The sequence below is a fragment of the Pleurodeles waltl genome, chromosome 11 (genome assembly GCF_031143425.1).
Source record: "Pleurodeles waltl isolate 20211129_DDA chromosome 11, aPleWal1.hap1.20221129, whole genome shotgun sequence".
Taxonomy (NCBI): Eukaryota; Metazoa; Chordata; class Amphibia; order Caudata; family Salamandridae; genus Pleurodeles; species Pleurodeles waltl.
In genome coordinates this window covers 507457101-507471576 of record NC_090450.1, presented here as the reverse complement: position 1 = coordinate 507471576, position 14476 = coordinate 507457101, and the positions used below count along the sequence as shown (strand labels likewise).

General features: G+C 41.5%; 1 protein-coding gene across 4 annotated transcripts in view; it reads right to left on the bottom strand.

Annotated features, from left to right (window-relative positions):
* The window catches only part of PARL (presenilin associated rhomboid like), a 166469-nt gene that overhangs the window by 55087 nt on the left and 96906 nt on the right, over positions 1-14476 (bottom strand). The window lies entirely within an intron of this gene.

Here is a 14476-nt window from a genome sequence, read left to right as displayed (position 1 = left end):
TGCAGTCAATTTTTTTTCTCTAACTAGCACCATAAAGTGGTACAAGATAGACTGATGCTTTGCGAATTCGCAAGATGGAAAACTGGGCTGTGAATATAATTTCAAAAGGAAACATAGTTCATCCTGCCATAGGACTACTGACCTTACAAAATGAGTTATGCATTACAGACTGACCTGTGCAGTAATTACTTCTCCACTGATCTGTCTAAAATAAAGGCACCTAAATTGACAGACCTTATTGTAGGGCTGAGCCCTAAAAAAAAAACTCAAAGGATGTGGCTACCACCCACTAGTTATCACACAAATTAAATAAAATCAACCTGTGCTCAATCACTGGTAACAAGATACAAAGTAGTAAGACTTAAATCAAAGGGAACATGTAAAGTACCTAAGCAGTGCATACACATTAGAAAAACAAAATAAAACAGCACAACAAATTTTAACGTAAAGAGAAAAACTTTGGGATAATAGACGATCAACATGAAAAAATCCAATATGAGGAACAATAGATATGAGTTTTCAAGCGCTAATGTGAAAAAGTGAAATCACAAAAATGGAACGACGATTTAAAAACACACAGAATTAAACACAAATGTTTATCCTTCAAGTTGCATGAAAACCTTAACCTACCAACCTACCACATACAAGTATTCACCAATTCACACCAAGTACAAATTAATACACACATTGATTGAAACATACGCTCACATTAAATGCACTAAGTGGAAAAAAGATGCATTAAACTACTTTATATACAAATTATTTATTCACATATTAGAACAAGAATCAGGAAACTTATGTTTCTTCATCTTGGAAATTCCATGGCAAATACCATTTGACTGTTGAATTGAAAAGGTGCAGAGAGAGGACAATGGATATAAACAGTACTCAAGTGTTGCAAAGAGAGGCCACAAAATATTCCCAAGTTTAAGATAAATTTCTAAGTGTTCCTGTGCACGTTCCCATCTTTCATTTGTACAGGTTTCCTTTTAAAAAAAGATAAGGAATATGTTATTTACCCTGTAAGCATCCTTTCATAGCGACTGGCGCTGTAGATTAACATGCTCTGCAAACCCCTCCCATCTACTTTTGGAATTGGACATTAAAATGTTCCCTGGCACCCTGAATCTCAGATCAAAACGGAATTAGAGAAAGAACTTAAGAAGGACTGCTCTGCTGATCCCTGGAACTGGCAAGAGAGGCTGCACCGACTGTTAGACGGCATCTGCTGTGCCTTGGACTAGCAAAAAGAGGACTGTGCCTATGGCTCCTGGTTTGTGGAAAGGTCGCTGCAGAGCCCCAAACCAAAGAAGTGACTCCAGAGGTCAGTCACATGACAACCTGGAACCAGGACCATCAAAGCGGAAAAAGCCCAACTCAGGCAAGTCAATAGCCACATCGCCACTAGATGACCCAAGAGGCTCATCCTCGATGGCTAAAAGTTGCACTAGAGTCTGCTAGACCAGAGAGTGTCTGTTGAGTCCAGATTGGTCACCTAAGTGCAATACCAGCCTTTACCAAAGGATACTGCTGGACCTGCTGTGTGAGGAGAGCAGTAGCCCAGCAGCAGCTGGCCTCCGACTTACTCAAAGAGGACTACAAGGGATATCTACCCCTGTGGCCAAAGACGTCCCACCTCACCTGTAGACCGAGGAATACCCACAAGGACACTCCCGCTGACCGCGTTACACCAAGAACATCGATCAATATTCTGCATCTCTAATATTAGGACCATTACATTGAAGTCTATGGCGGTCTTGATGTAAAGTGTAGATCTGGATTTGAGACTGCTTTGTTGACCAGGTAAGCCATCCAAATACCCCTTATTGGTCCACGTGACCTTTTCCCTGTCAGAATTGGTTGCCTCACTCAGACTGGAGCTGCTGAACAAAAGGCTTTCAAACTTTTCAAACGTTTCTAAACTTTTGTTACCTATGCTTGTTTGTTCTTCGGTCTAAAAAGCTGAGATGTATGTTTGTCTTTTAAATCTATATCTCTGGAACCCTTTGGTGGATTTTGATTGGTGTATAAAAATTCATAAAAATATAATCTATTTTTATACATTGGTGTGAGATTTCTTTTGTGTTGTGTGACTTTCCCATTCCATTGTTTCATGCTTCTAAATGTTCCTGTCGTTACGCCTTGCTGCTTGAAGCCACAGCTACCCAGGGTTGAGCTATGGGGTTTTGGAAACCCAAGACTGGCCCAAAGACTTGCGAGTGTAGTACACTGTAAGGTTGTACAACCATACCGTACCACAATCTTCACAAAATGGGACTAGAAAAGTTCTGCCGAGCAACAGATTGTTGCTGCTCCACCACTGGAGGGAGTGCTGGTTTCTATCAACACTAGACCATCCCAATGACCCTTCGCTTTTGACCATTGCCTCGCAAGGCACTGTTGGCGCAGGCATATATGTTGTCTGGTGTGTGTCACAACTGCTATGCAGGCTACCCGGATATCTAAGAGCTTCATTACGGTTTTTACAGTAACTGGACTGAAACAAAGGCAGGAGCTGATGATATGACATCACCATTTGTTGTTTGGGATATGCTTTCATTCTGACAGATTTTAATACAGAGCTTAAGAAGGGCTGGATCTGTTGGGGATGAAGGTGGGACTTCTTTTCACTTATTCTGAACCCTAGACTGTAAAGCAAGGTCACAGCTATTCAAGTGTCTGCTAGGTACTGTTGTGAGCTGCTTCTCCGGCTCAGACAGTTGTCGGGTTATGGGAAGAAGTGAATGCCTCCTCTATGGAAATGGACAACTATCACTGTCAGGCACTTTGTGACCACCCTAGGAGTCAGTGATCCTAAAAGGTAGGACCTTGAATAGGCAGTTTTGTCCACTTCCCTCAAACCAAAGGTACCGGTGATGGGCACATTAGATGGGGATATGGTAGTAGTTGTTTCAGGTTAAACATCACCATGAAGTCCATTCGGTAGAGCAGTGGGATGATATCCTGAAGGTTGGTCCTATGAAAGATCTCTGACAATATGTACTAGTTTAGTGGGCTAAGGTCTAGAATGGGTCGGAGGGAACCGTCCTTATTTGGGATGAGTAAGTATACTGACTAGACACCTTTGCCTCTTTGATGTGGTGGCATGAGCTGTAGTTCTCCCTTTTAGGGGGGTAGTTTCAACCTCCTCCTCGAGTACATTGAGGTAGTCTTATCTGACGATGGTGCCAGAGTGGTATGTTAGAAGGTTTGTGAAATTCTAAGCAATAGCCCTGCTGATCTGTTGTTAAAACCCATTGATCCAAGGTGATTTACTTCCAGTAGGGGTCGAAATCCTTTAGTCTCCTCCCAACAGGGGTTATGTCAATAGGGGAGTGTGGTTAAGTCAGTGTCTGGAGGCAGAGTTTATTTTGCCAGAACCGCCTCTGCCCTGTCCTTTGTAGCCCTGGTAGCTGCCTCTTGAGTATCATCTGCCTGCCTGGGACACACAAAGGTCTGCTGTTGACACTGGTAGATTTGCACCTGGAGAAGGAATGTGATCCTTGCCTCAATCTTGGGTTGTTGCCTGTGAAAGCCCCCCCCCCCCTCCCTTGTAGTGCCACTATAGACTTTGCTGTCTCGGTGTCCATCTTTATTTTTTCTAACATTTCATCTACTTGAGGAGAAAAGGCATGTTCCCCATTGAATGGGGTGTTTAGTAGGGATGGTTACACTACCACTTGAACCCAAAGATACATAGCCATGCATGAGGCGCAGCAAGATACAGATGTTAATACGATGCAAAGTGGTATTCACAGCGTACAGTGAGTATCTGCAATGTATATGATCTTCTCCTCTGTTACTATCTCGTATTCTTCTCCTGTTATTGGTATTGTTAGCCCTCTAAATGAAAGTCGCTGGACCTCAACAGCAAGTCAACCAAACCCCCAATACGCTAGTAGGTGGGTGCGCCACCACCATGCGCTTTCCAGAAGTATCAAGGCATCACCTGTGGCTTGTGCAAAGGTGTGCTTCCATGCTCTATGTACCACCAAGGACCCTGGGGGACCTGACTACAGATGTAGAGTGGGTCAGTGAGAGAAGCTCACTCTTCTTCTCGACCTGTGGTGCGACTACCTTCAACATAACAGGGTCCATGTAGAGATTTGGGGTTGACTTAGCATAGCCTTGAGCAAGACGATGAACTGAACAGTGCATTCAGTTTTGAAGAAGGTCTCCACTAGAAAGTTGTCCTTCCTCCTGCAGGACATGCATGTCTATCTTATTATGGTGGACTGTTCTCTGAATCACCGCATGATACATGCAGTATTATCTGGCAGGTATGGGTTTGCTGGGTATGGCTTCAGACTGGGCTGTTCGTAGGGTCAACTCTGCAATCAAGACGTGGATTGCTCTCATCACCTGCTCCTAGAGTCTGGTACTTTTAGTCTCTCTTCCTGGGTTTGAGCTGGAGTGCACTAACCTATTGGGTACTTTGGTGGTGGTCGTGGAGGAGGTAAGTATTGATGTGGTGGTAGTGGAGGTAGCAGCAAAGGTAGCAGTTGGTGTGGGGGAGTAGAATTCCTAGACAGACGCCCAGGACATATTGTTTGGGGTGAAGAACAACAACCCCCTGAAGCACAAACCCTTTGGCTGCCAGTATACAGTAACACATTATGGATCAGGGAAGAGCATTATCTGCAGAAATATTTGTGTCCAAATGTTAACGCTGTTTGAACCTGTATTTGTGGCTCATCAATGCAAAGCCTTTATTATTAGGGAGGGTGCTCTAAGGAAATCTGAGCTAGGACTGCATTACTGATGGCGGATTCAGTATAAAAATGTGTACACATGTATGCAAAGTTTAACAATATGAAGCTAGATATAAGGTTCCCAAAATGCTCTCTAATTAGATACAAATATTTGTAGAAGCTGAAAGCAAGATCATTTTATCTTTGTTTTCAAAATAAAAGGTTCACAAAAAAATGAAACTAAGAAGAAATGTTTGCTAAATTACTGTGAAATTTTAGGTAATATTTATTCGCAGCATTTTTTAGTAAAATGTGTCAAAAAATATTTAAAATGGAAAAAAAAAAGATTCGGTGTAACCAGTTTCAACAAGATTGCATGCCTTGTTTTAACATAGTTTTTGTAAAAGTTTTTTGTTGTGGGAGCTGCCAAGCTCACACGATTGTAACAAACATTGGCAAAAAGCAAAAATATTTTTGGGTCTCAAAAAGCACACATTAGCACAACAGTTCCTGGCACTGAACAAAACTATGTGTGCCAATATGCTCCTTATGGAAGAGAAGAACGCAGTCACAGATAGACAGCGAGAGAGAGATACATTTTTAATAATTACAAAAGATCTTGGTGAACGTCAGACCAAATGAGATGCCCAATTTTTAAAGAAAGTCACAAAAGTGCACCCATGAAATATGTCCTTGCATTTGTGTAGATTTATGGCTTTCATTAATTCATGTAAAAGCAGGACAGGAAATCCTACTCCTAGAAAATGTTTGTGAACTCCATTTTAGCATGAGCAAATATGAATGTGTAGATTTGCTCATGTGAAAAACTGTTGAGAGTTTACATGTTCACTTTCCCTCAATCCACTTTTTTCCAACCCTTGAAGTAGTTGTACTTATGCCCTTGCCAAGGAGTAGATTTCCAACCTATCTAAGTATGGGAAAAGATGAGAGAAGAACTGGTGAAAAGCCCTAAAACATACAAGTTAGTAGGTTTGCATAGATTCAAAAGGGCACTCCAACCCTGGAACTATTGGTAACTCCAGTTCCAGTATGCAGATCTGAGGAAAAGTGGCAAAATAAGGGAACTGCTAGTATTCCAACTTTACTATAGTATGAACCTTGGCATAATAAGAGAGGTTATTATCAGAGCTCTTACATAATGAGATTGCTGCCATAATTTGTCATTGCACTACATGGTACCAAAAGAAGTGGATTTGGTTACAGGACAAGCATATTTATGAAGCAACCTGTCCCATGGACAAGTAGATATTTTATTACATTACCCAACCCTGTGGAGTAAAGGAGGAGACAGTGGTGGTGATTGACTGGGTGTGGGTGGTTGGAAGTGAGGTGCTTGTGGCCTTGTTCCTATGTTTCGTAGGCACAGATATCTCAATATGTTAAAGGCGAGCTCTTCTTCAAAAGGTCAATCACTGCTTCTTGGAATTGGGAACAGTGTGGTTGACGGCCTTCCAGAGGGTGGCTTGGCAGTGATTTTGCCTGTCTCCCAGATAATGATCAGCTGCTTCAGTATGGTGTCAAGCTCCGACACCACCTTTTCTGGGATAGGTGCTTCAGATTTCACCAATCTCTGCATCTAAGGGAAGCTGAGCATAGATGTGGCGCTTGGTTGCTGAGGTGCTCTTGGCATTGATCTTGGCTCTAAAGGAGGTTGTATGGCACCCTTTGGCAAGGAATTGACGACTGACACAGCTTAACCTCTCTTGCTGGTGGCATGCTTGGCTCCAAAGCTTTCTCACAGTGCTGGCTGAAGCCTGATGCCAGCAGTGAACCAAATGCTAGGAGCTTCTTTCGCCCTCGCTCAGGGCTCTAACACCAGACTCTTGCAGCATTGGTGCTCTGCCTCAGCATGGGGGTGTTTAGCAGAGTGGCGTTTTGTCCCTTTAATTTGCTCTCCGGAATCATATTCATGTCACTTGGAGTCTTCTTCACTCGAGGCAATGGTGATTTTGACTCTTAAGGGTGTCCAACTTGGTCTTCTCCTTCAGAGGCGCTCAAGGACAGGGATTTGAGGCTGGGTATTGATTAGGCCCCTGGGAACGGAAGGAGACAGCTCTTCCTACTCGATGCAGAGTGTGTCCCGTTCCCCAAAAATGTCAGAATGCTGAAGCACCTTGTTGCATGACCAGCACTTTTCCTTTCTACACCTTAGGTTTCTTTTTGTTTTTAACCGCAGAAGGTGAGGCAGAACTCCCAGGAGGTCTTGCTGTGGTTGATGGAGAGACAAAAGGTTGCAAATGCTGTGCTGGTCTGTCCAAAGATACTTTTTGTTCTACCTTGAACAGAACTGGAATGGTGTGTGTTCCTTATCCCCTTCCTGTATTTATTCTCTGAGGAGAACTCTTCTAGTACCAAAGGGGACTCAGAATCGAGGGAAATAGACAGAGACACCGAGATGTCCAATCGGGACAGTTGTGGTCAGTGAACAACATTGTCGACCACATGGTAGTTGTTAACCAAGCAAGGGGGCTCACGTAGGTCTCCAAATCATTCTGTATTTGTGTGTACCTGATGCAAGAGAAACAAATTCTAGGGTGGAGTCAGAGCAATGCACATTGTGGACTAAGGGAGGAGTCACAGCACATCCCATAACTCAAAACTTCTTTGAACAAAAAAGTTGTAATGTCCAACACTAGATGGCAGGATTATATAAAGCATGTGCATCTACAGCCACTCATGTAATGAATGTAAACATTACCCAGTGCTGTGGCTCTTATGATCCTATTCCTCGATCTGTGATTCTCCAGACAGACAGGATGTTGTATTAATAGGGAAAAGGAATATCTGGCATCATAAATGTTAAAATAAACTGAAATAGAGGTGAATCAGGAGTCCTGTCTTTTCGAAGGCCCACTACCATATTCCATTCTCTGGCACTGAGCGATGTACAACACAATTGTACTTACAAAACACATGAATACAGTGAATACTTTGCCCATCCCATTAAGTATATCATGGAGATGGAAAGCCACCTAAGGTGGCCAGCTGTCAACTGTTCTAATCAGTTTCATTCAAAGGAGAGAATTTCTTAAAAGTATAAAACTCTAGAATACAAGTGGCAACCTAGCACAGAACACTGGCCTTCAATGCATATTTGCCCAAGTAAGAAGTGGTAGTGTCTGAAAGCTTTCACACAATCCAAAACCTTCCATACATCAACGTTTTGAAGGATAATTTCAGCTCCTACAACATGAAACTGAAAGATACCATGAGAAAGATATCCTGGTGCACTGGAAAATGGAATGGAACTTTGGCAAAAAGAAAAGTACAGCTGATAAGAACTGCCTTTTCCACATGGGAACCTGCTTCCAATCCTGTCCGGTTGAAATAACTGCCCAGGCCTGCTGAAATAACTAATAATGAATGAGCTTTTGCAGGTCATCAATTGAATATCACTTCTGTCAAAATTGTTTGCAAGCAATTACAGATAAAGCAATATCCCACTCAAAAATGGGATTGAGCATTAGCACACAGAAATAGAGCAGCCTCTCAAAAAGTTATTTGGCTGAGCAGTTTTGGAGTTAAAAAAACACTTTTTGCATGAAAACCTATGTTTAACTGAAACTGCCAAGTACGATCTGCTTGGCTGGAATGGTGAGCAAACAGAAAAGACATTGGCCAAAACTGCAAGTTTAGTGAATGATATCTTTTGCAAGGCCCCAGCAAGCATAAGTTTGGAAGTCGGACTATGTGAACTCTGAATGATTTACAAATTCCCATGAACCAAGTAAAAGTTACTATAGGGTGGTGTTGGTGGTGGGACAAGCAGTCTAGATCAGTTATAGGAAACAAAGAATTGCAAGGTCCCTCTGTTAATAAAAAAAAAAGTCTCTGAAAGGAAATTGCGCAATCTCTAGAACATATGGGAAACAAAAATAATTAGGCCTGAAGGAATGTTCCAGAATCATGCTACACCAAAGACCTCTTTTTCGTAAACCATCTCTGTGAAGAGATCAAAGAGGAAATTCATATTAAAGGTGTGCAAACATATAGGTTCCAATGGTCTAATCAGTCAAAATTCATCATTTAGAATTTTTCATGAAATCGCAACATTTACTTTTTTATTTTTCAATGAAATCACTGGAGAAATGCTTCCATTTTTGCGTGAAGTTTTAGGCAAAACAAGTTCACTTCCAGTTATTTCAGCAAGCTATATTATTGCGGTCTTAATTCGACATTTAGAAAAAAAAACAGTTTTTATAAAATTTCTGGAAAACTGCAAAGCTTGACCCATAATTACACGCAAATAGAAGTAGTAAATTTAATTGGTTCTGCTCAACCCTTGCGCATATAGGAAGCTGTTTTTCTAAGTGAGCACAATCTCTGCTAATACACAAGATAAATTGTACAATGCCTGCAGGTGGCAAGCAGGTCTCCTATAGGATCATGTGAGTAATGAAAAAAATAGTATGGATATCAACTATTTGCAGCAGGTCCTTTTTTGGGCGGGGGTGCAGAACTCCTATCACCCGACAACCGAAACATGAGGTTTTCTGTCACTAACATTTAGTTATATAATGTCAATTTTGTCCGAAGTACAAAAAGGCATTAAGTTATGCTAAAGTCAAGCAGCTGTGGCACCCTGCTGCTCACAACCAATGAGGAAATCAGAGAGAAATCTGAGAGAAATCCTACCACTGTGGAAAAAATATGAAGCCTTGTCAATGGGTAGATGTTGCCTAGGATCTAGTCTTGGATTGGCTGAGAGGAGGATCCTGAGCCCACCCCCAGATAAAACATTTCACACTATGGGGGAAAGCTGGCTGTGTGTGGCTAGTGAGTGATCCATGTGGCCCTCGATGGGGTCACTGCACCACTGTTTAGTAAAAGGCTGAAGGGTGGAGTCTCTCATGGAAGTTATTCGAGCCCCTGGCTAAGCTCCTTGCTCTGCCCAGTACCCCTCCTGGCGGTCCCTCGCATTGAATTTCCTTCCTCCCAATACTTCTGTCCAACTCCCTAACCCCATTCCACTGCTGAATGCAGTCCCTGTCACTGGCCCGCTCATGCGATCAAGCTGCTCGCTTCTCTGTTACTTGACAGACAAAACAGACTGAAGGTTTATCTCCCCCACCAGGTTTTCTAGTAGGAGAGAGTAAGTGAATGAAAAAAATCAATAATCTTATGCTGTCTGCCCTCTATCGACAATAACAACATCTATGTATATTTAAAAGTAGAGTCCACATTACCACCCCCAGTCTCCTAAAATCTGCAAGGTCAGGGGCATTACGTCACTGTGACTGGTATGTAGAGACCCCTCTGTAATCTTAAATTTAAATATAAATAATCTGGATTGCCACAGCTACATTGCCACCAGCTGCCTCCTAAAAGCTGTCAAAGAAGTGGCATTAATTCACTGAGATTTCTAATGGAGCTCTTTTTGACCCTGTCCCTTGTCAGTAATCAGTCTATGTGGCCGTTGAAGTCAATGGCACTTCTGCTAGCTGTGAAAGGCGCAACATTTGCAGGACGTCTATGAACTCAGAGAGTCTGTCTGCAACTTTAATGAATGCCAACGAAGAGCTGGCTGGGCAACTTGCAAACTGTTCTTTGGTCTGCTGTGATAAGACAGGCCCCCTGAGAACAAAGGTGGTGCAGTAGTGTATGACTCCTAAGACTCATGGGCAACACTGCACCACCAGATGGACAGACTGCTGCCTGCCAGTGCCACCTAATTCTGCCAAATCATCCTGACCTAACCCTGGCAGAACAAGGAGGACTGTCAGCAATTAATCGTACCCTCAGTGGCATACTCAATTCATTTACTCAGTGCTGATGAACTTTTGAGTTTAAGTGTTTCTGTGTGAGAGAGCGTAGTTTAAATATTACATATATATTAGATGTGAAATGCTTATACCTAACAATGCTGCCTACAAAAACGATCATAAAATATTATTTGCTTAAATGTATTCTTAACATAATTATAAGTGTGAAGTTACTATTGTGCACATATGCTAATGTCGAATATAAGAGATAATTGCTTATGATTAATTGAACATCTACGAAGATTGCGTTTATTAGAATCTATAAGTCTTAAGTTAGCGTGAGCTGAAAACTTAGCTGTGTAGCTCGCATATTAAAGCATATTTTTCTGTTTCTCCAGTGTGCTGATTCGCAAAAGGCCATGACCCAGCATGTGTTCTTTTCCTTTGTTTTATGTTGCAAGTTATGCCCTATTCCCATCCGCATGCTAGCTGCCTTAGTATAAGTTTTATACGTTTTTGCAACAAATATGGAAACATTCAAGGACACTCGACCATGGAAAAGAGAACTTTTGACCTGAAGAATGTGCCAGAGAATGAAGTAACCCCCGGATGTGCCACCTATGAAGACGTCAATTATGAAGACCAATCAAAGCGTTATAAATTATCGTGGGGTGACAAGTTGGATTACTTAATGTATAATTTGATAGGCTAAACATAGTGGGGTATAGCGATTATCCAATAGAATTTTGGGGGAATGTATTTGGGAAAAGGGATAAAAACTCATGACCCAGAACTGTCAGTAGAATTAGGTAGGGAATGATATCGATTGCATCCAGAAACTCTGTCACGCTGTTTGGCGATTTGAGACTTAGACAAAACCATCCTCAGCCATAGACTGCCCCATTACACTTTCCCTCCTTATGAGGGTAGTGTCCCCTGTCCTTAGATGAAATAGACTGTCGGCGCTCTAACTGATGTCCTGAAGACAAAGACTGATCCTGTATGCTGACTCATTCCGAGGAGGGTAATTATGACAATTGCTATTGTAATTCGTCTATTTGCTTTTCCTTTCTAGGTACCAACTGCTGTATTTTTTTGGATAGAGACCATAGTTAGATGTTTTCTAAATTAGTGTTCTAAATTGTTTTGCATGAAGTCCAACATGCTGATGCTAATTAGTGGTTAGATTAGGCATTCACCTTGACTGACGCAAATAGACATGACTGACGTTGTGCTATGCTGAATTGAGACGTATATGAGGCTTTATGCATTCTGATTTGTGTATCTCTTACATTGGTGCTTTTATGTTTGTGATCTTTGTCTTGTCGAAGTCTTATCACGTTTGTCATATCGCGACTATGCTCTTTTGCTTCATGGTTTTGAGACTAATACTCTTGCTATTAGATTGTAATCAATAGGGAATAAAATTCACAAAACTCTCATAAAGGTGTGGTTATTCATGACTGAAAGGTCATGGTTGCGCCGACCGTTTAATCAAAGTCTAAAGTGAAATATATAGTGGTGATATATGTTGATAATATCATTGATATACTGCTTGACATATTAATCAGTTATCTCGTTCTACGGTGTCTCACAACTGGGTCAAAAGATTCATCAGCCTAAAACGAGTCCTAATGTGTATAAATTGACATAGAGGGACGCGTTATCATGTGCATCAGGCAAACAATTACAGTTTTTAAAACTGGATGGTTCGTCTTTACGAGTAGGAGGTGCGCCAACCTAAAAATGTTCAAAATACTTTTCTCGGTTTCAGAAAAGGTTGAGGAACAGGGGGCATGTATGCACGTGATGAACACAATTTAACTCAGATGATACTGTGTGGAAAAGTTGCACTTGAGTTCACTTTACTGAGCATTGCCATGTCTTTTCTCCCTGTTTATTTGTGATGTCAAGTAAGTAATCGTGTGTCCTGCAAAACTGTAGTGCAAATTTTAACTCTTTAAATGTCAATCTCGGTTTTTTGTTTTCAGAATCTGGTCACCAGAGCATGAAGTGTAGAGTGCAAGCAGGTGACGGTGCCTGCAGGTTTCTATACACTTGCTGTACATTCCTTTGCAGGGATGGGGCCAATAAGTGTTTATTTGCCTTTAGTGATTCTGTGGTTAGAAACCACCTTTTCCTCTGGCCTTCAGCACAGACAGTACGGGCGCCTACCCTATACACCATGGAAGGTGGGCCACTGAAGCTGAAAATGAGCAGAGCATTAATGTGGCTTTTGCTTGCCGCTCATACCTGTGGGGGGGGGCTGTGGCGGCGGCTTTAGTTGTGCCGATCAAACAGATGACATGGAGCGATGTGTAAGTGCTTGTGAAATAAATAAGCACATTCAAACAGCTTTTTCACAATCAGACACCAAATTAAAATAAGCAAAGTGTGTACTTATTTAAAACAGAATGCTGTCTTGGCTCCTGAACAAATTTAAACAGAAAGCACTGTCCTTTGAGTTTGAAAAGGGGAAAGGAGGAGACATCAGTTCAGTGGCTGAATTCTACAAGGTGTAATCAGGAAATCTGAGTTGAATCCCAGCTTCCCCAAATCATGCGATTCTTGACAGTTACTTTAGGTCACTGTTTACCTATTCCACTGATTATCAAGTCTGAAAGTGCTTTGCTTGCTCAACAAAAGCCTCTCTTCTATATGCTCTAAAAGACTTTAATGCTGCTCTGTCTATTCAAACAACTATATAGAACATGCATACAGAGCACAGAAAAACGGACTTGTCTCTTGGTTGACTAATGGCATCTTTCTCAGGGCATGGGGAGGCAGTTCAATAATGTTTCTAAATTCAGGTTTAGAAACTGTCACTTTCAATAGGTGGCACTCAGTCCAGTATAATCTAGTACACTAGAGTGTCCGCTTCCACGCGTTAAAGGAATACATCTTTCTACCATTGAAGATTTTAATCATATTTTACAAGACATTTGTTAGACAATTAACATGCCAAATATTGATGTGCCTCTGATAGTGCTCTGGCTGTTACTTCTATGTCAGACCACTGATTTGTCTGGTTCTGTTAATTTACTGGCTTGCCTACCTCTGTCAGCAGAGGGTTGGTGTGAATGCTGGAATAAAATCCGTACGTTCTACAGGTTCTTTTCCCAGAGTTCTTAGGGTACTGTGTTGCATCTTTATAATAAAAATAAAAAAAAATAAAAAAAAGGGTATGAATATATCAAAGTCAGCGTATAGAGTGCATGTATTTTGTAGAGCATTTATGGTGGCCCATCTCATATATACTGCGAGTAGGTGAGACAAGTGGATATCTTAACAGGACAAGTAGACTTCAGTAGCACTATATCCCTCGGACAAGTACATTTTTAAAATAATTCCACACCCCTGTTGAGGTTAGGTGACAAGGACATATTCTTTTGCCAACAGATACACTCTTATTTTCATTAACTAAAGGAAAAACACAGATTGGAATGCTTCACCATCCGCATGTTGAAATGCAAGATAGAAATTGTACTGCCTTTTAACACCAGAATGTCATCGCATGACAAAGATTATGACTTCTCAAACAGACCAAGGAAGCTCCGCTTAGTATACCTCTGAGTCGTTCACCTGGTCCCTGTAAATAGGTGTCAAGGAAACTGCATAGGTAAGCAGGCAACCAGGAGGACTCCAAAAGGGCATCAAAATGCCCAGTGGAAAATGGTCTGAGACAACAAAATCCGCACCAGATGTGCAACAGATCTTCTGGACTAAAAGCAATAGATTTGAGGTAAACTAACTGATGACTGTCTTGCTGGAACGCACTAGTGGGGACAGATATGTACTGTGCTTCTGATTTTAACATGTTTCACGTTGAGCAAAGAAAACTGCTTGTCTCTTAGTCTGTAAATGAATCCTCGGAGTCTGGAAGACATTTGCTGTAACCTCATCTTTAAGCACAATGAAATGTGCATGGAATTTGTGCATTGTGCTTGGATACTGAAAGAAGTCAAGAAAATGCAGTGCCACCATGTACACTTCCACCAACATGCCCAACCTTCCAATACTCGCTCAAAATAATTTGACTAATGGCATTAATGCAATGCAGAT